The sequence below is a fragment of the Neofelis nebulosa genome, chromosome 3 (genome assembly GCF_028018385.1).
Source record: "Neofelis nebulosa isolate mNeoNeb1 chromosome 3, mNeoNeb1.pri, whole genome shotgun sequence".
NCBI lineage: Eukaryota > Metazoa > Chordata > Mammalia > Carnivora > Felidae > Neofelis > Neofelis nebulosa.
In genome coordinates this window covers 120,894,533-120,921,836 of record NC_080784.1, presented here as the reverse complement: position 1 = coordinate 120,921,836, position 27,304 = coordinate 120,894,533, and the positions used below count along the sequence as shown (strand labels likewise).

At 37.4% G+C, this 27,304-nt stretch overlaps 1 long non-coding RNA gene across 6 annotated transcripts in view; it reads right to left on the bottom strand.

The window, feature by feature from the left end:
* LOC131507262 (uncharacterized) overlaps positions 1-27,304 on the bottom strand; it is a 44,273-nt gene that overhangs the window by 11,836 nt on the left and 5,133 nt on the right. For 3 of the 6 annotated variants that reach the window (XR_009259420.1, XR_009259419.1, XR_009259418.1), the window contains exons 2-3: positions 13,291-13,485; positions 5,252-5,334 (exon numbers count right to left, since the gene is read on the bottom strand). This is a non-coding gene — a long non-coding RNA (uncharacterized LOC131507262). Of the gene's footprint in view, positions 1-2,873; positions 3,654-3,685; positions 5,335-13,290; positions 13,489-27,304 lie in introns of those variants that run through there. The other 3 variants (XR_009259421.1, XR_009259417.1, XR_009259416.1) reach the window with 3 other exon arrangements.

Here is a 27,304-nt window from a genome sequence, read left to right as displayed (position 1 = left end):
GAGCTGAAGTCAGACGCTTAACCAACTGAGCCACCCAGGCGCCCCCAGCTCTTTCTTTATAATTGATCTACTACCATTACTATGTGTTTGTTTTTACAAGTGGAATTTTTTCCTTTTACAATTTTCTTCTAGTTGTGGCCTTTTCTTATTTGCTTATGGAATTCCCTTTAACGTTTCTTGTAAGGCTGGTTTAGTAGTGCTGAACTTTAACTTTTGTTTATCTGAGAAACTCTTTATCTCTTCTTCAATTCTGAATGATAACCTTGCCCAGTAGAGTCTTCATGGTTATAGGTTTTTTCCTTTGAGCACTTTGAATATATAGTGCTGCTCCCTTCTGGCCTGCAAATTTTTGCTGACAAGCCAAGTAATAGCCTTATGAGATTTCCCTGGTATGTAACTATTTGCTTTTCTCTTGCTGCTTTTAAGATTCTCTGTTTTTAATTTTGGACATTTTATTTATTTATTTGAGAGAGAGTGCATGCATGTGCCTGAGTGGGTGAGGAACAGAGGAAGAGGGAGACAGAGAATATTAAGCAGGCTCCATGCCAGCATATAGTCCAGTGCAGGGCTCAGTCTCTTGACTCTGAGATCATGATCTGAGCTGACATCAAGAGTCAGACGCTTAACTTACTGAGCCACCCAGGTGTCCTAAATTTTGGACATTTTAATTATGTGTGTTGGTGTGGACTGCCTTGCGCTCACTTGTTTGAGGTTTTCTGTATAGCCTAGACCTGGGTGTCTGTTTTCATCCCCCTTAAACTTAAGGAGGCTTTCAGCTGTTGTTTTCTCAAATTGTTCTCTGCCCCTTTCTCTTTTTCTGGGGCCTGTATAATATGAATGTTAGTATACTTGATGTTGTCCTAGAAGTCCATTAACCTATCTTTTTTTTTTTTCTTAAATCTTTTGTTTTTACTGTTCGGCTTGGGTGCTTTCCATTACTCTGTCTTCCAGATCACTGATCCATTTTTCTGTATTCTCTAATCTGCTGTTGATTTCCTCTAGTGTATTTTTCATTTCAGTTATTGTATTCTTTAGCTGATTGATTTTTTTGAAGTTTTTGTTAAAGTTCTCACTGAGCTCATATACTTCTCTCAAATCTAGTTAGCATCTTTATGAGCATTATTTTGAACTCTTTATCAGATAGATTCCTTATCTCTTTTTGTTTAGTTCTCTTTCTCAGGTTTTGCCTTATTCTTTTGTTTGGAACATATTCCTCTATCTCCTGATCTTGAAAGTAGTGGCCTTATGTTGAAGGTGTCCTGTGGGGCCCAGTAGCACAATCCTCTCTGGTCACCAGAACCAGGTAATCCAAGGATGTCTCCTCTGTGGACTGCATTCACCCTCCTGTTGTGACTTGGCATGACTGCCACAGACATGCTAGTGGGCAGGTCTGGCCTCCAGCCTGGCTGGCTGCAGTGATTAGCCATGACTACTTATGGGTGTACTGGTGGGTAGGGGTGGACCCCTGTGCAGTTATGAGATCTGGCTGTAGTGGGTGTGCTGGTAGATAGGGTTAGTTCCAGTGTAGAAGTCTAAGAGTCTCACCTCCACCTTTGGTGGGCATGCTGGTGGGTGGGGCTAGCACTCCACCTCCCTGGGGCAGAAGTTGCTCTGCAAGGGCATTGGTAGTTGGTGGAGCATGTGACTTGATCTAGGGGTTGTGAGTTCAAGCCCCATGTTGGGTATAGAGTTACCCAAATAAAATCTTAAAACCAACCACCAACCAACCAACCAATTAACAAACCCCAAAAAACAACTGAGGCTGCTTGCCAGATGTGGTGCAGATTGGACCGGACAGGTCTGTAGGGAAATGCTGGGGAGGAGCAAGTAGTTTTCTCAGGACAGATGGAGAGTATCAGAACTGGCTCACACAACCGTCTGTCCAGCTAAGCGGAAAGAGGGCAAGAAAAATGGTGCCCACCAGTACTGCCCTGCCCCTCCAGAACACCCTAAAATTAGATTTCCTTCATGTATAACCCAGGTGCTTTCCAAACTGCTGCCCCTGTGCTGGGTCTCAGACTAAGTGATCTAGTGCTCTGGCCTTATGAGTGGCGTCTTTGTTTCTTATTGCCTTCTGGCTCTCTTAGAGTTATGGTGAAGTCCTACTGATCTTCAAAGGCAGATTTTATGGGGATTTATCTTCCCTGTGCAGGTCCCCACAGCCAGAGGTGCCTGATGTGGAGCCTGATCTCTTCGTTCCTTAGAGAGGAACTCCTATGATATCTTATGATATCCCTCCTACTTGTGGGTTGCCAGGCCAGGGGTTTTGGTTCTTGACTGAGTCTCTGCCCCTCCTACTGTAATGAATGTGGCTTTTTCTTTAGATCAGTAGCTGTGGAAAAGTTGTTCTGCTAGTCTTCAGGTCGTTTTCAGAGTGAGTTATATTAAATGTAGTTGCAGTGTGGGTGTGTCTGGCGGGGGTGGGGGGTGGAGGTGAGCTCAGGATCCTTCTGTTCTTCCATCTTCCTTGCAATCGGTACCTTTCTTAGTGTAAAATCAATAGCAGTTCTCAAAAATTAATACTTCCACCTCAAGAAACTCAGATGACAGAATAAATGTTTATGTGCCACATGAGAGGGAGTGCAGAAAGAAGCGAGAGTGCGTTTTATTATTTTTATTCCTTTAGATATTTTTTGTTTTTGAGGGAGAGAGAAAGCACAAGCCAGGGAAGGGCAGAGAGAGAGAGAGAGAGAGAGAGAGAGAGAGAGAATCTGAAGCAGACTCCAGGCTCTGAGCTGTCAGTACAGCGCTGGACGAGGGGCTGGAACCCACAAACCATCATAAGATCATAACCTGAGCTGAAGTCGGACCCTTAACTGACCGAGCCACCTGGTGCCCCATAAAAGAATCATTTTAAATTTAATCAAGATCCGTTTGGCAGATATTTATTGAGCAACTGCTATGCATTAGCTTCTGGCCTTAGCTTGTAGAAAACTTAAGAGGTGATTTTCATACTTTTTCCCCTCAGGAGCCCTTAAGTCTATAAAACAAAGAAGCTGCCTGACTTGGAGGCTGGAGCCTTGCCTACTGAGAATCTTTATCATTTTCCCTCCATTTCCAATCCTTACACCCACTCAGGACACCTCAGATGGTTCTGTGAGTATCCCTCCCTAGTGTTCACTAAACAGAATCTGAAAAACCAATTGTCTAATAAATATTAATACCAAAGCCTCACTATAATAGTTATGAGAAATAAATAATATAAAATATAGCAGAGATAAGTATAAAATGTGTAAAGAAGTGTAAAGTATAAAGATGAAGAGAATCTGGCTTAACAGCAGACATGTGATAAAAACATGAGCATTTCAGTTGCTCAACATCTCAGTATAAGCCAGCAATGTGGTCAGGGCTTGCCTAAAGAACCTATACAGTTTTACTCCCAAAGATAGAAATGTATTGTCCAGCACAAAGCAGTTGCCTTTTCCTCATCTTCATTGGCCAGACCATAGTTTTAAAAATTTTTATGGGGGCGCCTGGGTGGCTTAGTCGGTTAAGCATCCAACTTTGGCTCAGGTCACGATCTTGCGGTTCGTGAGTTTCAGCCCTGTGTCAAGCTCTGCTAACAGCTCAGAGCCTGGAACCTGCTTCAGATTCTGTGTCTCCCTCTTTCTCTGCCCCTCCCCTGCTCACGCTCAGCTCACAGCTGTCTCTGGCTGTCAAAAATAAATAAATGTTAAAAAAAAAATAAATATTTCTTATAGCTTTATTGAAATATAATTGACATACAGTATATCACATATATTTAAATTACACAATTTGGTAATTTGACATATGTATACACCCATGAAACAATCACCAAAATCAAGATAATAAACATATGCCTCACTACAAGTGTCTGTGTAGTCCTTTGTAAACCCTTTCTGTTCCCCCAACCCAACTCCTCTTCCTTGCACCCACTTGAAGCCAATGATCATTTTGTCCTATAGCTTAGTTGGCATTTTCTGTAATTTTATTTAAATAGAATCAAACGGCATGCCCTCCGTGACTTTTTTCACTCAGCATAATTATTTTGAGATTTACCTATGTTGTGTCACTCAACAGTTTTTTGTTTTTTGTTTTTTACTACTGAGTAGTATTCTTTGTATGGATATGCCACAATTTCTATATCCATTCACCCATCGGTGGACATTCTGGTTGTTTCCAGTTTTTGTATATAACAAATACTCTTGTATAAGTGTTTGTATGGACATAGGTTTTCTTTTTGGTAAATAGGTTGGAATGGAATAGGTGGATTATGATAGGTATACATTTACCTTTTTAAGAAACTGCCAAGCTGTTTTCCAAGTGGTTGTACCATTTTACATTCTCACTAGTTATATACTGAGAATTCCAATTCCCCCTGACCTGTTATGACCAGTCTTTTTAATCAGCCATTCTAATAGGTATGTAGTGGTATAGCTCATTGTTATTTTAATTTGCATTTACCTAGTGACTAATGATGTTCAGCATCTTTTCATGTGCTGTTTTGCTGTCTATATTTCTTCCTTGAGGAAATGTCTCTATTTTTTCCCATTGTTTATGGAGTTCCTTTTGTTTGTGTTTATTTACAAGTGACAAATTAAACATTTACAGCTGGCTCAGAAGATTTTAAAGAGTAATAAAGTCATAACAATGTATCATATACATGGAGGAATATGAAAAAGGCATGAAGGATTCAACTCATATTAGCTATTGCCCAAGTCACTTCCAAAACTAAGAGTGCAGAAAGCAGTATATGCTAGAGCTGGCTTATACTGCTTTATGAGTACATTTAAACATTTTTAGAAATTTTGCAGGCTGTTAAACACAGCCTTTATGAAGAATTAACTATGTAAGCTGACAATTATGTTAAAATCCAATATATAAGAATAATAAATATTCAAAATTCATTTCCTCATTTTACTATTATCCATGTTTTTGTGGTTATGTTGATCATATCCGTATTATAGAAATATTATAGTTTGATAATATATACCTTCTTCTAATTCTGTGTTTTGTGATGTCCTGTGGTAGCCTGAAATGAGCCACAGTGGGATATTTACCCCAAGAAATTTGCAAACACCATAATCAAAGCTTTTTTTTTTTTTTCTTTCCTGGTGAGCTAGTTGTCAAACATTTACTAGGTCACCTGTAATGACAAGGACCTTCAAACTGCACTGGGTTACTGTCCACGATGAATAATTGAAGCCTTAGTCACATGGAGAACTCACCTTTGTGAAGCACTTAATTCCTTAAGAACAGATTGATATTTTTGCTGCAGGATAAAGCTTACCGATTTTCCTTGCTGCTCTGTTTTTTTTTTGTTGTTGTTGTTGTTGCTTTTTTCGCTTCCAGATTTGGGCATGCCAAAATCTACTGGATAAGAGAGGATGCCAATACATTATTTCTGTAGTCCCAAGTAAAAAATACAAAATATTTTATTTGGAGTAGAACTAGAAGGGCTGTTAAATACAGAAAACTGTAATGGGCAAAAAAAAGCAGGAAAGGCAAACAGCTCTGTATAACCAAATTTATACTCATGTAAGAATAGGGGAAACTAAACAAAAATGAGAGGGAACAAATGAGGATGTAAGAGGAATGTTTGGTCTAAACCCCCAATCAGCTTTCTAATGGTGGACAAAGCATTTTTTTAAAGTCTATAAACTTACTGAAGATGTTGGATGTTACTAGAAATGTAAAGTTAGAGATTCGGTAACATACTACAGAAATCCAGAGATAATCAAATTTTGGGGGACAAATTCCTGGGGCACAACATAAAGCTACTGTTATGGTTGAGTGTCCATTACAATTTAATTTTAAAAACAATTAGGAGAAACTAAGGATTTCAGAAGGAACAGAAACCATCTTAAAAGTTCACAGTCTAAATTAAAGGCATATACATTTAAAATATAAAAGAAACAAACATGGCATATGACTTTCAGTAAGACATTTGTTATGTCTCACATGAAATTCAAATTGAAGTTAAAGTGTTTTCCTGACATGAAAAGATGCTCAACATCGCTCCTCATCAGGGAAATACAAATCAAAACCACACTCAGACATCCCCTCATGCCAGTCAGAGTGGCCAAAATGAAGAAATCAGGAGACTATAGATGCTGGAGAGGATGTGGAGAAATGGGAACCCTCTTGCACTGTTGGTGGGAATGCAAATTGGTGCAGCCACTCTGGAAAACAGTGTGGAGGTTCCTCAGAAAATTAAAAATAAACCTACCCTATGACCTAACAATAGCACTGCTAGGAATTTACCCAAGGGATACAGGAGTACTGATGCATAGGGGCACTTGTACCCCAATGTTTATAGCAGCACTCTCAACAATAGCCAAATTATGGAAAGAGCCTAAATGTCCATCAACTGATGAATGGATAAAGAAATTGTGGTTTATATACACAATGGAATACTACGTGGCAATGAGAAAAAATGAAATATGGCCTTTTGTAGCAACGTGGATGGAACTGGAGAGTGTGATGCTAAGTGAAATAAGTCATACAGAGAAAGACAGATACCATATGTTTTCACTCTTATGTGGATCCTGAGAAACTTAACAGAAACCCATGGGGGAGGGGAAGGAAAAAAAAACAAAAAAAAGAGGTTAGAGTGGGAGAGAGCCAAAGCATAAGAGACTGTTAAAAACTGAGAACAAACTGAGGGTTGCTGGGGGGTGGGAGGGAGGGGAGGGTGGGTGATGGGTATTGAGGAGGGCACCTTTTGGGATGAGCACTGGGTGTTGGATGAAAACCAATCTGACAGTAAATTTCATATATTGAAAAAAAAATAAAGTGCCTGGATTTTAGTAAGGTACAGTACCTTAAAGTACTAATAGTGATAAAGATTTAGAGTGATACACACTGAAGAATAGCAGTTTGGTATTAAATTGGAAGGAACAAATAATCCTTAAACCAGGCAGTACCCCAGGTAATCACTTTACTAATAAACTGGACAAAAATAAATGGAACTTTTATCAAACCAGCAGGTACATGCTTTATTTTTTTTAATAAATTAAAATTAAATTAAAATTAAATTAAAAATGAGGTGCCTGGGTGGCTCAGTCGGTTAAGTGTCTGACTCTTGATTTTGCCTGGGGTCATGATCTCTGGGTTCCTGAATCCGCAGCCTGCCTAGGGCTCTGTGCCAGGTCAGCGCAGAGCCTGTTAGGATTTTCTCCCTTTTTCTCTGCCCCTACCCTGTTTGTACTCTCTTCTCTCCCAAAATAAACACATAAACTAAAAAAAAAAAAAATGAGGAAATACATATTCCCAAGGAGATATCTTCTTTCTCTATCTCCAAACTTAAAATTTTATAAAGGAAATTGAGTAATCTCACATGAAAATACCTAAGAATATTTGAAATTAATAGATACAATAGAGAAGTGCCTGCTAAACATTTCCACAATTAAAAAGAAATAAATCACTGTTTTTTCCCTCGTCCTGATTCCCAAAATCAGTTCCTCTTTTTTTTTTTTTTTTAAGTTTATTTATTTTGAGAGAGAGAGAGGAAGGGGGTGTAGAGGGGCAGAAGGAGAGAATCCCAAGCAGTCTCCTCACTGTCAGCGCAGAGCCTGACACACAGCTTGATCCCAAACTGAGATCACGGTCTGAGCTGAGATCAAGAGTTAGATGCCTAACTGACTGAGCCACCCAGGCACCCCATCAGTTCCTCTTTTGACTGACTTATGTAAGTGATTCCATTTTCTAGTCACCAGGATTCATTATACTTGAATAATCTTTTTCTTTCACTCTTCTCTTTCCTTATCAGTCTCCACTTTTATTTCTTTAGATCTTCAAATGCATATTACACCTTAAATTTTATAATATGCATTTTATTTTTTTTTTTTTTTTTTTTTTTAATTTTTTTTTTTATTTTTGGGACAGAGAGAGACAGAGCATGAACGGGGGAGGGGCAGAGAGAGAGGGAGACACAGAATCGGAAACAGGCTCCAGGCTCCGAGCCATCAGCCCGGAGCCTGACGCGGGGCTCGAACTCACGGACCGCGAGATCGTGACCTGGCTGAAGTCGGACGCTTAACCGACTGCGCCACCCAGGCGCCCCTATAATATGCATTTTAAAAGGTTTTTATCATCATTATATTTGTATAACCACTCTGTGAGTTAAGCAAAAGTTATTAACATTTCATCATTCTATTAAAGGCCTCCAAGGTGACTGGCATGTAAATAAGCAGAATCACACAGGTTAAATGACTTGCCCAAGTTGACAGGACCAGTAATTACAAGTCCTGTGATTCTAATGTCAACATTCTTTTCATTACACCATGATGTCTCTCATCAACAGCTCATATTTGGTCCATTACTAAAGATTCCTAGTGGGTTTCTCTGCCTGTATTCTTACTTCTTCAGTCTATCTTGCATGTCACTACCGTATTGAACACAGTTTTTATGAAAAGATACCACAATAGGGGTAGCTCAGTCAGTTGAGTGTCTGACTTCCGCTCAGGTCATGATCTCATGGTTTGTGAGTCTGAGCCTCGCTGTGGGCCCTGTGCTGACAGCTCAGAGCCTGGAGCCTGCTTCAGATTCTGTGTCTCCCTCTCTCTCTCTCCCTCAAAAATAAAAAAAAAATTAAAAAAAATTTTTATTAAAGATACCACAATAAAGAAATTTCCAATGGTTTCCTATTATATAGAGAATAAAAGTCAGACCTTTATCCCTGCTTTCATACATCAAGTCTCTTAATCAAACTGGGCTCATGTTCCTTCAAATATCCTTCTAACTTTCCTGAGACTATGCCTTTGCTTCTAGCAGTGTTTCCCTTGAGTTACAAATCCCTGAGTAATAGTTATTACAGGGGACTTGGACATAATGATGTGTCTATTTTTCTTATATATTTATTTATAGTTTATATGCTAAACATGTATGACTAGTACCTTGTGTGTTTTGATAGAGAGGGGGCAGGAGCATCCAGTAAAATTTTTGACATTAAAAATGTCACAAGTCACCAAGGACTTGGTGTGTCTGGTTGGCTCAGTTGGTGGAGCATATGACTCTTCATATCGGGGTTGTGAGTTTGAGCTTCACATTGGGTGTAGAGATTACTTTAAAAAAAATGAGTCGTCTGCAGTTCCACTTCTAATAATAAAGAACTAGGTGGGTTTTGATTATGTTTAGCTGAGAATAACTAGCAACTAGAAAAGTGGGCCAAGAAAAAGAAAACCACATTTCTTTAAAGGCACTAAAAAGCTACCAAACTGGTGAAGATTGCAGGGCCAAGATCTAGGAGAGGGAGACACATCGGAGAGATACTTGAGTATTTAGGGCTCCCTTTCTGCTAGAGACATCTGACTCTATCAAAAGCAACTGAGAAAGTGAACACAGATTTTTGCAAACTCACAGGCCCAGGAGGGGGCAGGGAGGTTGAAAACTGGAGTTTAGGGCTCACAAGGAAGATATAAACACCTCAGTCTTTCAGCTGAGGGTAGACTTTCACAGTGGGTAGACTTAGTAGTCAGTTATATGGAGTTGAGGACAAAATTAGGGAATTGGACAAAGTTCAGAAGAAAATATGCAGATAGATTTACAGAGACAAAAGGAAGAAAATGTGTAAAAAAATTTTTAAAGGTGGAAGAGACTTACAGTGTAGAATTTAAAAAAGTCTAATATAGTTGAGACCCAGAAGGAAAGGAATGAGAGACCATAAAAAAGTGATACTTGAAGGAGATGTCTAAAATAAGTAAAAGGCATCATGCCTCAGATTTAAGCAGCACTATAAACCTTAAGCAAGAAAAAGGCAAGGAAAATCACACCTAAGCACATCATCGTAAAATTGCTGAAAACCAAAGAGGAAAAATTTACGCATCCAGAGGAAAAAGACAAATTACTTTATCAAAACGAATGACAGTAAGACAGCTGCTTTGCAACCAAAATGATGCTATCTTTAGAGTACCAAAGGAAAATACTGTCAACTTAGAATTTACATTCAAACAATGTAACTTTCAAATAGGCAAAATAAAGTTTTTTCAAACAAACAGAAATTGAGAATTTGACACCAGCATTTCTGCCCTGTAAAAAAGAGTGGACTTTGGGCAGAGAGAAATGATCTCAGATAGCCACTCTCACATTCTGGAAGAGATGAAGAGCAATGAAAAGGAAAAATACATAGGTAAATCCCAATAAATAGTAAGTTTACAAAACAATGCTAATATATCATGTTGTTAAAAACATACAGATTTAAAACATAATAACACAGTAATTGAGAGGCGAAGGAAAATAGTCTTAAAGTGGTCTAAGGTAAGTCTAGGGTCTAGGTAAGTCTAGGAAGTGGAAAAAGTACTAATATATACTAGGCTTTTAAAAGTCATGGATGCACATTCTCATTTCTAGAGTAACTAAGAATATTAAAAGAACATAAAACAACAAAAAATCAAAAGAAAAAGATGAAATAGAAAAAACACTTGAACAATCCCAAAGAAAGTACAGAAAAAAGAACAAAGAATAGGTGAGACAAAAAACAGCAGGATGGCAGCTTTAAAGCCTGTATATAATAATTATACTAAATGTAAATTGATTATCCCAATTAAAAGACAAAGGCTTGGATTTATAAAGGTACACTTTTAACATGTTTTCAAGAGACAAATCTTAAATATGAGAATGCAGAAAAGCTTAAAGTAAAAAGGTATATCATGCAAAAACTAATAAAGATTGTGCGGCTATGCTAAATCCAAGTAGATTTTAGACAAGAAGCAATTCAAGAGATAAAAAGTTCATGTGTCCAGGGGCGCCTGGCTGGCTCAGTCAATAGAACATAGGACTCTTGATCTCGGGGTTGTGAGTTCAAGCCCCATGTTGGGCATGGTGCCTACTTAATTAAAAAAAAAAAAAAAAAGTTCATGTGTCCAAGAGTCCTAATAGGAAACAAATGATACATTCAGGAGCATTTAAAGAAGGTTTATTTACAAAGGGACTAATTACAAATGTGTGTGTGTAGGGTATAAGAGAATTACAAGAATAGGTTCCAAGAGACAGAAGAACTTAATCAGAATCTGGAGGGAGAGAGAATTGTGAAGAGTTCACTGTGAGACGAGTAATGACCTGTGGTCAAAGTATAAATCCAGTTCAAGGTAACCTCTAGTGGAGGGGAAGAAAAGATATGCTCACCTCACTCTTTTCCACTAAGCAATCTCTTCCCATCAGTTACAAACTCATCATGGGGTGGTGTAAATCAGCTCTGGAACCATAAACATTATTAGCACCCTAGAATTCTTCATATATGGTAGGGGAGAAAAGAAGTTACAAAACATAATCATAGTCTCTTAAAACCTGCTTTTTTAAGCTGGTCATGAGGCCTAGATTCATAAACATAGCTGTTTTCTTTTACCATCCATTCTTTTTTTTCTTTTTTTACTTTTTTTTTAATGTTTATTTTTGAGAGAGAGAAAGAGGGAGAGACAGAGAGAGAGCATGAGGGCAGATAGAGGGAGAGAGAGAATCCGAAGCAGGCTCCACGCTGTCAGCACAGAGCCTGATGGCTCAATCCCACAAACCATGAGATCATGACCTGAGCTGAAATCAGATGCTTAACCAATTGAGCTATCCAGGTGCCCTATTCACCATCCATTCTTGGTTTCTCTCACTTTTTGTTTGTACCTCACCTGGATGGGATTCTTACCGGGTGGGGTACTCCCAACAGTCATTCTTGTAAGATGAGTCCTAGCAGAGGTCCTTTTTGGGTTACCCTAGTTTTTTACTGGACTATTGGCTAAGAGAATACGAACAAGCTTCTCAGAGAATACTGTTACAGTACATATACAGTCATATTTATTCTGCTGTATAGCAGCAACGCAATTTCCCCGTTAAAAGGGATCCCTCACCCTGCCAGTAGAGTGATTTCCTTCTCTCTTGTTGGTTAGTGACAGAAAAAGCCCAAACCTGCCAGTGAACAGTGTCCACTTCTAATTCGTTGAAGTATTAGGAACCATTCCTCTCTTTAGTACCAAGACTACCAAAACCACTAAGTCCAAAGTTTCAGGGACCAAAAAATTCTTCAAGTGGGTTTTTAGGTATAATAGAGAACCTAACAAAAATGCATACATGTGTACCCCAAAAGACATACAAAAGAATGTTCATAGCATCAGTCTTTATAATAGCCCTAAATGGAAACATCGCCAATATCTATCAACGGTAGAATGGATAAGTAAATGGCAATATATTCATTCATTGTATAACAATGAAAATAAATGAACAACCGATCCAGGTAACAACATGGATAAACCTCACAATATTTTCTTTAAAGATTTTTTTTAATGTTTATTTATTTTTGAGAGAGTGAGAGATGAGTGAGCAGGGGAGGGGCAGAGAGATGAACCTCACAATATTAAACAAAGGAAGCCAGACACAAGAGAATACAGTTATGTATTCAATATATATAAAAGTTAACCATTGGCAAACCTAATCTTTGGTGTTAGAATTTGGGAAAGTGATTACCTTTGGGAAGAAAAAAGAATAATGACTAAGAAGGGGGCATGTTAGTGTTGTAGCTATGGATGTGGGTGTTGATTACACAGTTATCTTTACTTTGTGATAAGTTGTGCTAAATAATTATATTTGTGTACTTTTCTACATGTGTGTTATGCTTCCATTAAAAAACTTTTAAAGATTCATATAATAGCCCTCCTGTGTGTGATGTGCACTTTTTCTGAATGCTTTTAAGATATTTTCTCTTAGTTTTGTCAGTTTGACAATAACACACATTGGTAATTTTCCTACCTGTGCTTCACTGAGCTTTGTGGATCTGTAATTTCATGCTTTTCACCAAATTCAGAAAACATGCTCCCAGTATTTAAAAAAAATAGACCTATAGAAAATAGAGGGACCATGTTCATCTCCACTATACATACCTTCTGGGAAAGATGGCACTACATATTGGTTACTGCATTTAAGCATAATACTTTATTCTGAAGTCCGCATCCTAAATTTGGAGGTTATTGTCTCCTGGTTGGCTCCATAAACTGAACCAGTTTTCTAATTTGTTCTAAGTTCTTGTCCAGCCTGTCGACTCATAAGCCACTCACAATGAACCACTCTATACCCTTACCTCAGGCCACGTCTCCTAAAGTTCTCAAGGAAAGGATTTCCCTTTACTGTTGTGATTCAGGGCTACTATTGAGCGATGGTGTTGTATAGTGACCACTCACACCCAGCTATTGCCAGCTCATTGCAGACCCTTTTGTGAATTAACAAGACCTAAACTTTTTTCTTTCATTAATTGGTCAGAGGGAACCTCCTTTGAAGCCAGTGTATATGGATTGAGGGAGAAGTGCTGAAGGAATAGGGGCAGATACTAATAACAGTAGTCTGAGTCACCTGCTTATTCAGTTTAGTTGTGGCCATGTACCCAGTTTTGTAGGGAGTGAACTGCTGTTATGCCCATCCAGTTGTATGATTGGTGAATCAGATAACACCAGTTCATGACGAGTACTGGTTCGATCATTCACATAGTCACTTATGTCCCATGGTCAGGAGTTCCATCTCTATCAGGTACCAGCAGCAAACCAGGAGCTGCTTTTCAAAGAAACAAAACAAAACATTGGTTGAGGAAGATAGATCTTTACTCAAAAACCAAGGAATCTTGTAATTCTCCTATTGGCACTTACCCTCAGAGGCTTCATATAACATCTCTACCACATGAACTTCCAATACCATTGTATCTGCCTAACCATAAGGCCCAACTGGCAAGACAGTTTGCTCTGGGCCCCACTCAAAATTACAGTTACCCATAAAACAGGTTAGGTCACCCAAAAGTACTATTGTGTTGTCTCCAGAACCTAAAAAGGCCTGCCACACATTTTGCCTTTTTCTTTACTGTGGTGGTGAAAAACACAACAGACTGTCACTCACTTGAATGGATAACCTAACAGGTCTCTGGCCATTGAATCCCATGTGGCAGGTCCCTGAAGTTTTACAGGGTTTTTCTTGCACCTTCTGCTAAGCATATGTCTTACCAAAGCATGTAGAGTGTTTACTACTTCCTGCTCTTTGGGCTCATTTAACGTTCATTTCTATAATAGACCAGTGTGATATTCTATCGCATAGCAAGATGATCAAGGTCCCTTCAGCACAGAATAGAAAGGTGGCACAGTACTGAGACAAGACAGTAAGGGCTTACTGTTGTCTCTGTCAGTTAAACACAATCTACTTCTGATTTCCCTGAATAACTGGAATGGGAAATGAGGGGGCACTTCCAGAGCAATACCTATATATCATATCAAAGTCTCTATTCATTTCCTCCTATGAAAATACCACACCTATAACAGCAACTACAATTGGCATCTTTGCCTGATAAAATCTTGCAGTAATCCAGTCATTCTTTACTACCCATCTGGTTTTTATACTGTCATTCCCTATGACCCATCTGGTGACCACAAAGGGAAGTTAAGTGGGAATGTGGTATGAATCACTATGCCAGCATGGTGGCACTAATTTCTACAAGTTCCCCAGGGATGCAGTACTGCTTTGGTGAGAGACAAGCAGTTATGAACTTCTACATAGCCCTTCCTACCATAATAGCATTCACTCCATTGGACAGGAAACCAAAATGAAGACTGCTTCAGTTATTAAAATATGTCTATTCTTACTACACATTAAGACTGGAGAAATAACCCCAATATGGGTCTCTCTGGACTCACTGTTAACCCAGATGCAGGCCAAGACTCCATCTGTCACTTAAGTTTCCTAGGCCTCCTATTTTAACCAGTTGTCCAGGATTAGGTTTTGGGTCTCTAGGTATTAATATAAGTTAAGAGACAGTATCTAATAAGCCTCAGAAGGTCTGGTATTTTCCTTTCTGCATGAAATGGCCACTAGAGAAGAATTAGGGCAGTGATCCTGTAATTTGCTCACCAGGGGAGCTTCAAAAAATATCAATGCCTGGGTCTCACTCCCTGAAATTATGGTTTAATTGGCCTGGATGTTCTTGAGAATTCTACGGTGGTCTAAAGTACAGACAGGTTTGGGAAGCATGGGATTAGGGGAAGGTTCATGGTTATACACCTGTGGCAGCATTGCAGGGTTTTTCTTCAAAGGGACCCAATCTTTCTCCATCATCAAAGAGTTCCAGGTCTGTGAACTGGATGAGATGCTTCAAATTTCATTATGACAACACAAGTTAGTTTAGAATTTTCCCACCTATATATGTCAAGCAGCAAATTAGTAGGCTACTTAATCTATTACTTAATCTGCTTCCTTTCTTGTTGTCCTTTAACCATTACCACCTTTCCCTGAAAGTCAAAACACTCTGATTAACGTTCTCTTCTTTGGATTATTATGGTAATTGTGCCCACCATGTCTCTGATGGTTATATGCCATCACGTGGCCTCTACCAATTTGAGATGATCTTATTCTGAGATCAGGAAACTCAGTTCTACCACAGCGTTTATCACCACCAATCTGACAGAGGGCAGCCACTTCAGAGCTCTTTAGGGATGCTTATACTTCTATCACTAATGCATCCTTAATGACTTGGTAAAAATGGAGAATGTCTAAGGAGCCCTTGTTTTCTCTTCTCTACAGTATGCCAGAGTATTTCTGGGATTCTGAAGTTATTACTTCAAATTTCATTTGTAGGTCATTTATTATTTGTAGACTGTTATTGAGCTCATGCCTCATCCTAGCAAACTATTAATGCCAATATATGAGATGTTGATTCTCAGGTGAATGCACCCATGCCAATAAATTTGCCATGATAAAACCTTGTATTGATTCCCCTTTGGTGTAACATCCTTAGAACCCACTTCTATATATACTCCTCAGGTTTCTGCTGATCAAAATGGTAAGGTCTTTAACTCCTGTGTAGGTTATCTCATGCCAGAGCAGGCCACATACTTCTCTGATTAGGTGATCTTGAGATTTATCTAGGGATACTGTGAGGTGATGAAGGTACGTTCTGAGAACAGATACCAGCCTATGAGAGAGCTGTTCCCAGTGCAGTCCCCGAAAGCCTCTATGCAGAGGAGGGTAGTTTCCCCAGAGAGCCAAGGAAGTTTGGGGGATATGCAGGTTCAGCATTCTCATCTTCATTCTTGTCTGCTCAAAAGTCTCCATTCTGTCTTAGGGCCCCACATCTTTCTCACCAATGCTCTACCCTTAGACTAAGAAAACTGGAAGAACTGAGTATTTTATTGGTACTACAAATCTACCTTTTCTGCCCACTGCTTATAGGAGATGAAGGACTCCTTCAAAGCTGTGGTGGAGGAGTTCTGACACTCTCTATGCATTCTCAGCTACACAGTCATAGTTTTTACATTTTTCTTTTTCCTGTCTACATTCTGTTTAGGTTCATAAGAGAGGCCTGGTGGATCCACAATCTTAAATCACTATGGTTACCACAGTGATACATTCTCACCTTCACTCCATCCCATGCTATTAATAGTAAGTGTAACAGTACCTTAAGCCATGGATCACTTGTGGTCCCTTTGTCTATAGCTATGAAGTTATCCCTGTGATTGATTTTACATGTGTGTGTGTATTTAATTCAACCTCAAAGGGTCCATCTCCTGTAACAGCTCTGGTACTAATTACTCTTTCAGTCAGGGTTATAAAAAAAATTGAAGGCACATGTGAAATAATTTAAGAATGAAAAAGATTGGTGAAAATAAATTACACTAAAATCAGGAACTTTGTTTTTTCAAAAGATGCTACTGAGAAAATGAAAAGACAAACCATACTATGAGAAAGGATATTTGGTTATATATGTGTGTTCAAGAACTCATATCCAGGATAAAGAAGTCCTAAAAATCAGTCAGAAAATGACTGACAACCCAACAGAAATATGGGCAAGTGACTTGAACAAGCACTTCAAACCAGAGGATCTCTAAATGGCAAATAACATAAAATGGTGCTCAGTCTCAATAATCACCAGTAACATGCAAATTAAAGCTAAAATGAAATGCCACTACACACCCATCAGAATGGCTAACGTTAAAAACAGTGATGATACCAAGTGTTGCTCAGGGTGTGGAGACTGTGAAACTTTCATATACTTTTGGTGGGGATATAAATAACATAAACTTTGGAAAACTGTCATTCTTTATACAGTGTGAACATACCTCGAGACCAAGGAATTTTAATCCTAAGTATTCTCTCAAAAGAAGTCTTCCCATTCACACCGAGAGACACATAAGAGAATGTTTATGGCATCATTATTGGTTAATAGCCCCAGGGTAGAAAAACCCAAATATCAACAACAGGATGGATAAATATATTTGGTGTAGTCATACAATGGAATATAGCAACGAATGTGAACTTTTACAAACAATACAGAACAATCTCATATACATATGAAATGCACACTTAATATCATTTATGTAAGGTTGAAAGTGAGGCAAAATTGGTCTATGGTTAGAAACTGGAAGAATGATGACATTGGGGAGAAAGGCAGGATAGTTATTGAGAGGTTGCATACTATGTAAACAGTAATACTCTATTTTCTGAGTGGTGGATACAGTGATATTTTTACTTTATGATAGATACTTCATTTATTTCCGTAGTATTCTATATTTTGATTTTTTTTTTTTTTAATGTTTTTTATTTATTTTTGGGACAGACAGAGACAGAGCATGAACGGGGGAGGGGCAGAGAGAGAGGGAGACACAGAATCGGAAACAGGCTCCAGGCTCTGAGCCATCAGCCCAGAGCCTGACGCGGGGCTCGAACTCACGGACCGCGAGATCGTGACCTGGCTGAAGTCGGACGCTTAACCGACTGCGCCACCCAGGCGCCCCTATATTTTGATTTTTTAAAAGGTGGGCCTAAAAAGACTGGAACTATTTGTTTATGCCTCCATGCCCCTCTCCATTAATTCAAATACTTCTTCCTTCAAGGTCCAGTTCAGATTCCGTATCTTACATGAAGTCCAACCACTCCAGATAGAGGCAATTTATCTTTCTATATGGTTTTTATTACATCCCCAGGAGGCAGTATAACAATAGAAATAGTATGGGCAAAGGGGTTTGGGCTTCAATCTGTAAGGCAAATAAAAGTAGGATAGTGACATGGTCATATTTGTATCTGCATACCATAAACGTGTTTAACCAACTTTACTTATACAGATTTCTTTGAATATGTGGGCAAATATAAAACTTTATATATACCTGTAAGTATGTAATATGCTACACTGTTATAATATTTGTTCCCAATGAATAATTCTTCTTTGGTTTATGCCTTTTTGCAATATGCCTTTGGAGGAATAGATAATTTGGGGGGGGGGGGGGGAGGAAGTCTCTTTCTCTTGTTACCTAACTCACCAATTAATCTAGTCTCTCAATGTCCTTTCTTCTTCCTTCAGTATTAGAATGCCCAAGTTTTAGCTTTGTACATTGCCACATAGTTAAGGACTATATTTCCTAGCCTCCCTTGAAAGTGTGGCCATATGACTATATTTTGGCCCATGACTTATAAGTGGAAATGACGGCTGCAACTCCTATGGCATTCCCTTAAGAAAAGGTAGCTAGAACAAAGGTATTTGTCATTTAAAATATTTTAACACAGATTGCCAGGGTGCTTTGTAAATAGGTTGAAAATTTCACGTGTATACCAGCAATGTAAAACAATACCCTTTTACTTGGATCCTCACTAGCAAGAGGGAATTTAAAATTTTGCCCACTCTGAAAAGATGTTTCATCATACTCATAACAGGAGAAAAACATAATAAACTAATACTGATATTAAACATTTTCACTTTTCAATCTCAAATCCAAAAGTCTGATAACATATTCTAATGACAGTGCTATACGTTCTCAACTGTTCTTCATACAACACTTATGGAGGAAAATTCAGCAATATCATCAAAATTACACACACACACACATATGCACAACTTGATCTAACAATCTTATTTCTGTAAATTTATACTACAGATATCTTGAACATGTGAGACAAAACTATGAACAGGATTTTTCATTACTACATTGTTTTTAAGAGCAAAAGACTGAAAACAATGCAAATATCCATCACAGAAGTTTGCAAAATAAATTCTGGCATCTTTTTTTTTTTTTTTTTTTGAGAGAGAGAGAGACAAAGAGAGCGTGAGTGGGGGAGAGTAGGAGAGGGGCAAAAGAGAGAGGGAGAGGAAGAGAGGGAGAGAGAGAGACACACACACACACACAGAATCCTAAGCAGGCTCCATGCTCAGCATGGAGCTCAACCTGGGGCTCCATCCCATGTCCCTGGGATCATGACCTGAACTGAAATCAAGGGTTGGATGCTCAACTGACTGAACCACCCAGCTGCCCCAATTCTGGCATTCTTGTAGTACAAATACTACGTGGCTGTTAAAGAATGAGTAATCTTATTATGCAGCTGATTAAATACCTCTAAGATGTATTGCAACCAAAAAAGTGAGATGTGGAACATAGTGTACATTATGATAAATTGTTTTTTAAAAAGGAGAATATAAATTTGTATAAGAAAGCTCTGGGAATTATTTCAAATCTATTAGAATGGCTGTTATCAAAAAGACAAGAAGTAACAAATGTTGGTGAGGATGTGGAGAAAAGAGAATTTTTGTGCACTGTTCCTGGAATTATGTATTGGAATAGCCACTATGGCAAACAGTGTGGAAGTTCCTCAAAAACTTAAAACTAGAACTACCATATGACTTGGCAATTCCACATCTGGGTATTTATTCAAAGACAATGAGAATGCTCTAAAGGATATATGCACACCCATGTTCATTGAACATGGGTGGCTATTTACAATAGCCAAGATATGGAAACAACCTAAATATACATTGAAAGATGAATGGATAAAGAAAATGTAGTAGATATGGAGTAAGTCATGGAAATAAAAGCCACAGCATAAGAAATATAATCAATGATATTGTAAGTGTTGTATGGTGACAGATAGTAGCTACACTTGTGATGAGCATAGCATAATGTACAAATTGGTCAAATTAGTATGTTGTACATATGAACTAATATAACAGTGTGTGTCAACTACACTCAAAAAAAAAAAAAAGAAAAATTCATGATCGAAGTTTAGAGGGAAAAAAAAGAAAAACATGTCATATATATTTAAAATGGAATATCATTCAACCATAAAAAATAATGAAATCTTGCCATTTGCAACAACATAGACCATGTGGGCATAATGCTAAGTGAAATAAGTCAGATTGAGAAAGACAAATACCACATGATCTCACTTGTATGTGGAATATAAAAACAACCAACCAACCAGCCAAGCTCAGAGATAGAGAACAGACTGGTGGTTGCCAGGGGTGGGGTGGGAAAAATGGGTGAAGGGGGTCAAGAGGTACAAACTTCCAGTAATAAATAAGTCATGAGGATGGAATGTACAGAAGGTAACTATAATTAATAATACTGTTTTGCATATTTGAAAGTTGCTGAGTAAATCTTAAAGAGTCCTCACCATAAGAAAAAAAATTCTGTAAGTGTATGGTAACTAGACTTATTGTGATGATCATTTCACAATATTTACAAATATCAAATCATGCTGTACACCTGTACATATAAAGTTTTATGTCAATTATACCTCAATTGAAAAAAAAGAATACCATGACAAGAAAGACTGCAAAAGAAAGGGAAAAGAAAAAGAAAAAATAAGCTCTAGGAAGATACATGAGAAGATTGTAAAAGTAGTTGTGAGATGGATGGATAGCTGTGGCATGAGAAATGGTGGAGGGGATATACATGTGGGAAATTTCAAAACATAAGTCTATTTATACACACGTGCACACACACACCATTTGAATGAATTACGTACTCAAAAAGAAAAAAAGTTTCCATATGGTGAATTCCTTAGTTTCCTTTATGTGATTTTTGTCAAGTCCATTTACCCATCTGATTCTTTCTTCTACTGCAAATCAGGGGTAAGATACACTTCATAGTACTTTGTGAGCACTTATATGTGTGCATAGCTCAGTGCTGGTTACATAATCAGCATTTAATGTTAGTTGAATTAAAACAATAGTTTGATAGTCTGTTAGGCCTAACTGGCATCTCATTATTATTTTACTTTGCATGCTCCTGATTTCTCCTGATTCTGAGCATCTTTTCACATTTGGAGTTACTCTTTGCTGAGTTCATATTCTTTGCTACCCAATTTTCTGTTGAACTACATGTTCCCTTAATGTGAATTTCTAAGAGGGCTTTGTGTATTACAGATGTTAAACCTCCTTATGAATATTTTTCAAAATTTATTGCACATCTATTAACCTTAATTATAACTTTTCTATGCAGGCTACTTTTTAATAATGACAAGTGTCTATCTTTTTTGAGAAGAATGTGTATTCTGCTCTTTTGGGGTGAAGTATTCTATAAATGTCAATTAGATCTAATTGACCGATGGTAATACACAGTTCAACTGTATCCTCACTGATTTTCTGCCTGCTAGATCTATCAATTACCATAAGAGGGGTGTTGAAATCTCCAACCATAATAGTGATTTGTCTATTTCTCTTTGTAGTTCTGTCTACTTTTGCCTTAGCTATTTTAATGCTTTGTTGTGAGATATGCACATTAAAGTTTCTATCTTTTTGAAGAATGGACACCTTTATCATTATGTAATGCTCCTCTCTATCCCTGATAATTTTCCTTGTTCTAAAGTCTGTTTTCCCTGAACATAGCAACTATAGCTTTCTTTTGATTAGTATGAGATTGGTGGGTCTTTCTCCATTCTTTTGCTTTTAACCCGTATCTTTATATGTAAAGTAGATTTCTTACATGATTCCTGAGAAAATGGGGCACTACTAATGGCTGTGGGCTTCCTCCCTCCAAACAAACCCTAGGTAACTACAGAAATAAGGGAGCAAGGGCTTGAGGAATAAGATAAAAAAACTGAGAAAACCCTGGTAAGGGTCAGGAGTAAGTTTTTAAGTATTGTTCCTGGCACTTCCCTTCACTGCTTTGGGACAATCAGTCCAGACAACTGACTGCTACAGATATCATTAGCAACAACTTCCCAGTATAGAATAATACAAAGGGTCTGTTGAAGCGAGTTGCTGATGAAAGAGTGTGGGCTGAACAGATACTCTAGAAAATTGAGACATTCACTCTCCAACTCCTTCCCCAAACCTCTAGGGTTTTGATGGATGACAAGAGCCTTCTGCTAGCTTATGAGTTTCAAGTTAAATCCTCACCAGAGGAGTTTTCAGAGCAAACAGTAGCAACAGAGATAGAACACTATAGCTCCTCTGTGGTGCCTGGAGCTCTCTGCTCTCTAATCCTTAAACTTGTGCGAAGGGATAAAAATTAGGGTCTGCCCTTTTGCTCTTCCTCAATATCCATTATCAGAAAGGGTAGGAAAGAACAGAAGCTTGTGAACCAAGTATCTAGACTCCTAGGAATATGATCACTATGTAACACAACAAGTTACACAACATATACCAACTGAAGCAGAATTATAGGAATAAATGTAGACATTTAATTAAAAAATTTTTAAAGAATTAAACAATTAGTCATTCAACAAAAAGTTTACTGAGCACCTACTAGTGTCAGGCACCGAGGATCCATCATGAACAAGATAGACAAAAATCTTTATTCTTGTACATTTTATTTTCTAGTGGTGGGAAATGGCATGAGGGACAGAGACAAAAGCATACAAACTTATTATCTAACTAAGGAATAAGCCATTTTAGAAGGTAATATTTGCTACAAAAATAAGGCTGATTGGGATTGTGAAAAGGGTCACAATTTTAAAATGAAACTAAGCCTAAAATAGGAGTGAAGAGGATGTTGAGTGGGAGGTCAGTAATGTTTGAAGAAACAAGAAATCATAAAAAAGCCGTATGAGAATATTAGGTATGGAAACAAAAGAGTTTAAAGAACATCATAAATAAATTAAAATTAAATTAAATTAAAAAAAGGAACATCATAGATGGATAAACAGGGTTGATCAGATTTTAAGTTGCTTTTGAGGTACAGAATTTTAATATTTTTATGTAGTTAAAACCTCTAGATTTTTTACCCTTGTGGTTTCCTGTGTTTTCATGTTTGAAACACCTTCATCCAGAGATTTTTTTTAGCTTTATAATTGCAATATTTTAAATTATAAAATAGTATTTGTATATGGTAAGAAATTCAAACAAAATAGAAGGAAAGTAGAAAGTAAAAGACCTCATTAACTCTCCTCCATTATCCTTTCCATAGAGGTAATCATTTTTCTATGTATCTTTTCAGAAATTCTTTCTCTATGTATAATCAAATATGTATACATACATGGTTTAAAAAATTTATAGCAGCTTGCTTTTTCATTTCCCAATATGGATTGACTCCAGAGACTGAGGTTTTAAATGACAGTAGAATTTCATTTAGGAGGCATGATTACAGAGATAATAAAACGATCACTGGGTGGTCAGTGGTTGGGGGACAGTAGGGATGAACAGGTGGAGAAACACAGGGCATTTTTAGGGCAGTGAAACTATTCTGTATACTATAATGCTGGATACATGACATTATGCATTTGTCAAAACCTACAGAACTGTACAAAACAGAGTGAACCTTAATGCAAACTATGGACTTTAGTTAATATTAATGTATCAATATTGGTTTATCAATGGTAACAAATAAATATACCACACTAATACAAGATGTTAATAGGAGAAACTGAGTGTGTGTGTGTGAGATGTGGGAATTCTGTATCTTCTGTCCAGTTTTTCTGTAAACTTAGAACTGCTCCAAAAACAATCTATTAAAAAAACCTCATTTAGAAAAACTATTTTGTAAACTATTTTTGTAAAGCTTTGTATAGGATACTTTAGAGATGGAGGCTAGAGGTCAAATATCAGGCAGGTTGTTGCTATGGTCCAAGCTTAAAATGATTAGTACTAAGGTAGCAAATGAAATTAGTTTGAAAAGATTTGCTAATATTTAAGAAAACTGCATCTGAGAAGTCTTTTTTTTTTTAAGTAATTTTTTGAGAAAGTGTGTGCACATGCATGAGTGGGGGAGGGGCAGAGGGTGAGCGAGCAAGCGAGTAAGAGAATCTTAAGCAGGCTCCACACCCAGTGCGGAGCTCAATGTGGGGCTTGATCTCATGACCATGAGATCATAGCCTGAGCCTAAATTAAGCATTGGATGCTTAACCAACTGAGCCACCCAGGTGCCCCTGCATTCTTAGAAATTTTAAGTAGAATTTAAAGTTTGTGATTTAAAGAGGTAATCTGTCAAAAATATTATGTTAATCAGGAACAGCAAAAAAACCCCACCAATATAGGCAAGAATTATGAGAACAAAAAAATATGGCTGAAAAGATGTGAATAGCCATGACTGACATGTTGACTATTTTTTACCTTAACACGACATGGAGGAATAAGGAAGTTATTCATCCATTACACTTGGTGTTACTCATGTTCTTAAATTGTTCATTTCCATATTTTTATAACTTACCTTTAATTTCTTTAACAAATCAGTCATTAACAAGACATTATTGGATGCTTTCAATCTAAATAGCACTATTTCATACAAAATGCAGATATCAAATTTATTCTATGCACAACACAAAGCATTAGATTCCTGCTTTCTTTAATGCCTAATTCATCACACTTGGGAGTAGGCCAGTTCCATAAATTTCTGAGTTAAATAAGAATCTGTTCTAATATTTTGAATGATTACATATGAAGATTATAGTAAGTATGGCATTTCTAAGGCAAAAAGGTAGCTTCCAAAAAAGAAAAGGAAATTTCAAAGATCTACAGAATTAAGCTTTTTGTTATGTATGTATGCACATATCTATGTACGTATTTACTTCTTAACTGTAATATTTTTCTAGTCAATGACTGCAAAAGTGGCATCTCAATATAGATGGTCCCTTGTGATGGTTTGACTCATGATTTTTCAACTGCATGATGGTGAGAAAGCAATATGCATTCAGTAGAAACTGTACTTCAAATTTTGAATTAGGGTTTTCTTTTGGGCTAGTGATATACAGTATGATACTCTCTAGTGATCCTGGGCAGTGGCAGCAGTCACAGCTCCCAGCCAGCCATGAAATCACCAGCATAAACAACCAATACATTTACAACCATTCCGTAACAATACAACTCTTCTGGTTTTCACTTTCAATACAGTCTTCAATACATTAGGTGAGATATTATACACTAGGTTTTGTGTAAGATGATCTTGCCCAACTATAGGCTAATGTAAGTATTCTAAGCATGTTTAAGGTAGGCTAGACTAAGCTATGATATTCGTTATATTAGCTTTATTAAAGGTGTTTTTGACTTAATATATTTTCAACTTATGATGGGTTTATTGAGGCATAACCTCATTGTAAACTGAGGAAGAACTGTATACACTCATAGAATTATGGGGTAGAGGGGCTGTTTCAAAGCTCACTCTATTCCACTACATGTCTCTAGAAATTTCCTACTAGGCAATTCTATATACTGCTTGTTTTTAGTACCAGAAGTATTACGGAAGATGATTTTAAAATAGCTTTACCATATGTTATTAATTCACCAATACCAGTTTTGTTTCTCCAATTTTGCTTTTATTTCCAGTTTGCTGCATTTCCTCTTAAAGCTGTGGGTAAGGCAAGGCAGTTAAAATATGGTTCCTCATAAAGAAAGGGGAAGTATAATGTGAGAACACCAAACACCAAAATCAAAATACTCTTTTTAGTAAATTTGTTTATCCCCTTAAAAATGTTTTAATAAATAAGTTGAAAGGTTTAATAAAAGTTCTTTTTAAACATCTGCTTAGTTTCTCATGTAATGATCATTCATTCAACCCCAATCTATAGCCCAGGAGGGTAAGCCTGCAAATAACTTTCAGACATACAGGCATACTTAAGAGATATTTTGGGTTCAGCTCCAGACCACCACAATAAAGCAAGTATCTCAATAAAGTGAGTCAAATAAATTTTTTGGCTTCCCAGTGCATGTAAGTTATTTTATACTATACTGTAACCTATTAAGTGTAAAACAGCATTATGTCTAAAAAACCCAATGTACAAACCTTAATTAAAATCCTTTATTACTTGGGAATGCAAGCTGGTGCAGCCACTCTGGAAAGCAGTATGGAGGTTCCTCAAAAAACTAAAAATAGAATTACCCTACGACCCAGCAATTGCACTACTAGGCATTTATCCAAGGGATATAGGTGTGCTGTTTCGAAGGGACACATGCACCCCCATGTTTATAGCAGCACTATCAACAATAGCCAAAGTATGGAAAGAGCCCAAATGTCCACTGATGGATGAATGGATAAAGCAAATGTGGCATATATATACAATGCAGCATTACTCGGCAATCAAAAAGAATGAAATCTTGCCATTTGCAACTACGTGGATGGAACTAGACGGTATTATGCTAAGTGAAATTAGTCAGAGAAAGACAAAAATCATATGACTTCACTCATATGAGGACTTTAAGATACGAAACAGATGAGCATAAGGGAAGGGAAACAAAAATAATAAAAATAGGGAGGGGGCCAAAACAGAAGAGACTCACAAATAACGAGAACAAACTGAGAGTTACGGGAGGGGTTGTGGGAGAAGGGACACTAAAGAATTTACTCCTGAAATCACTGTTGCACTATATGCTAACTAATTTGGATGTAAATTTAAAAAAATAAAAAATAAAACAAGTTAAAATAAAAAAAAAATCCTTTATTACTAAAAATGCTAACCATCATTTGAGCTTTCAGTGAGTCACAGATCACCAAAACAAATAATGAAAAAGTGTGAAATATTGTGAGAATTACCAAAGTGTGACACAAAGACACAAAGAGAGCAAAAGCTGTTGGAAAATGGTGCCAACAGACTTGCTCTGCACAGGGTTGCCACAAACCTTCAGTTTGTAAAAAATGCATTATCTGCGAAGCACAATAAACAAAGCTATGCCTGTGTTAGGTGTTCCATTAATTTCATCTTACTGTTTCAATTCATCAATCCGCAACTCCTTTACCTCTTTTTTAGTATGGGTTTCATATTTCCTTAATCACATGCCCTACTTTTTCTTGGTTTAATCCTAACTTAGGTTGTACACATTCTCCATTAGCTTCTTAAGATGTACAAAATGTGTATTTTCTGAGACCTTTTAGGTTTGAAAATAACTTTATTCTAGCCCCATAATTAAGTTACAGGTTGGCTTATTCAGAATTCTAAATTACAATTAATTTTTCATCAGAATTTTCAAGCACTGCTCTATTATCCTTTTGTTTGCAGAGTTGCTACTCAGAAGTGCAGCACATTAACCTTTGTGTACATCACATGAAACCTGTTTTTTTTCTCTCCATAAACTTGTACAATCTACTCTTTGTTTCTGAAGGAGTCCAGAAATCTGTGTGGGGTCCCCTTAAGCATTTTATATTTACAGCAATCTTAATAAGATACCCAAGAGCCACATGTGATTAGCACTGACACA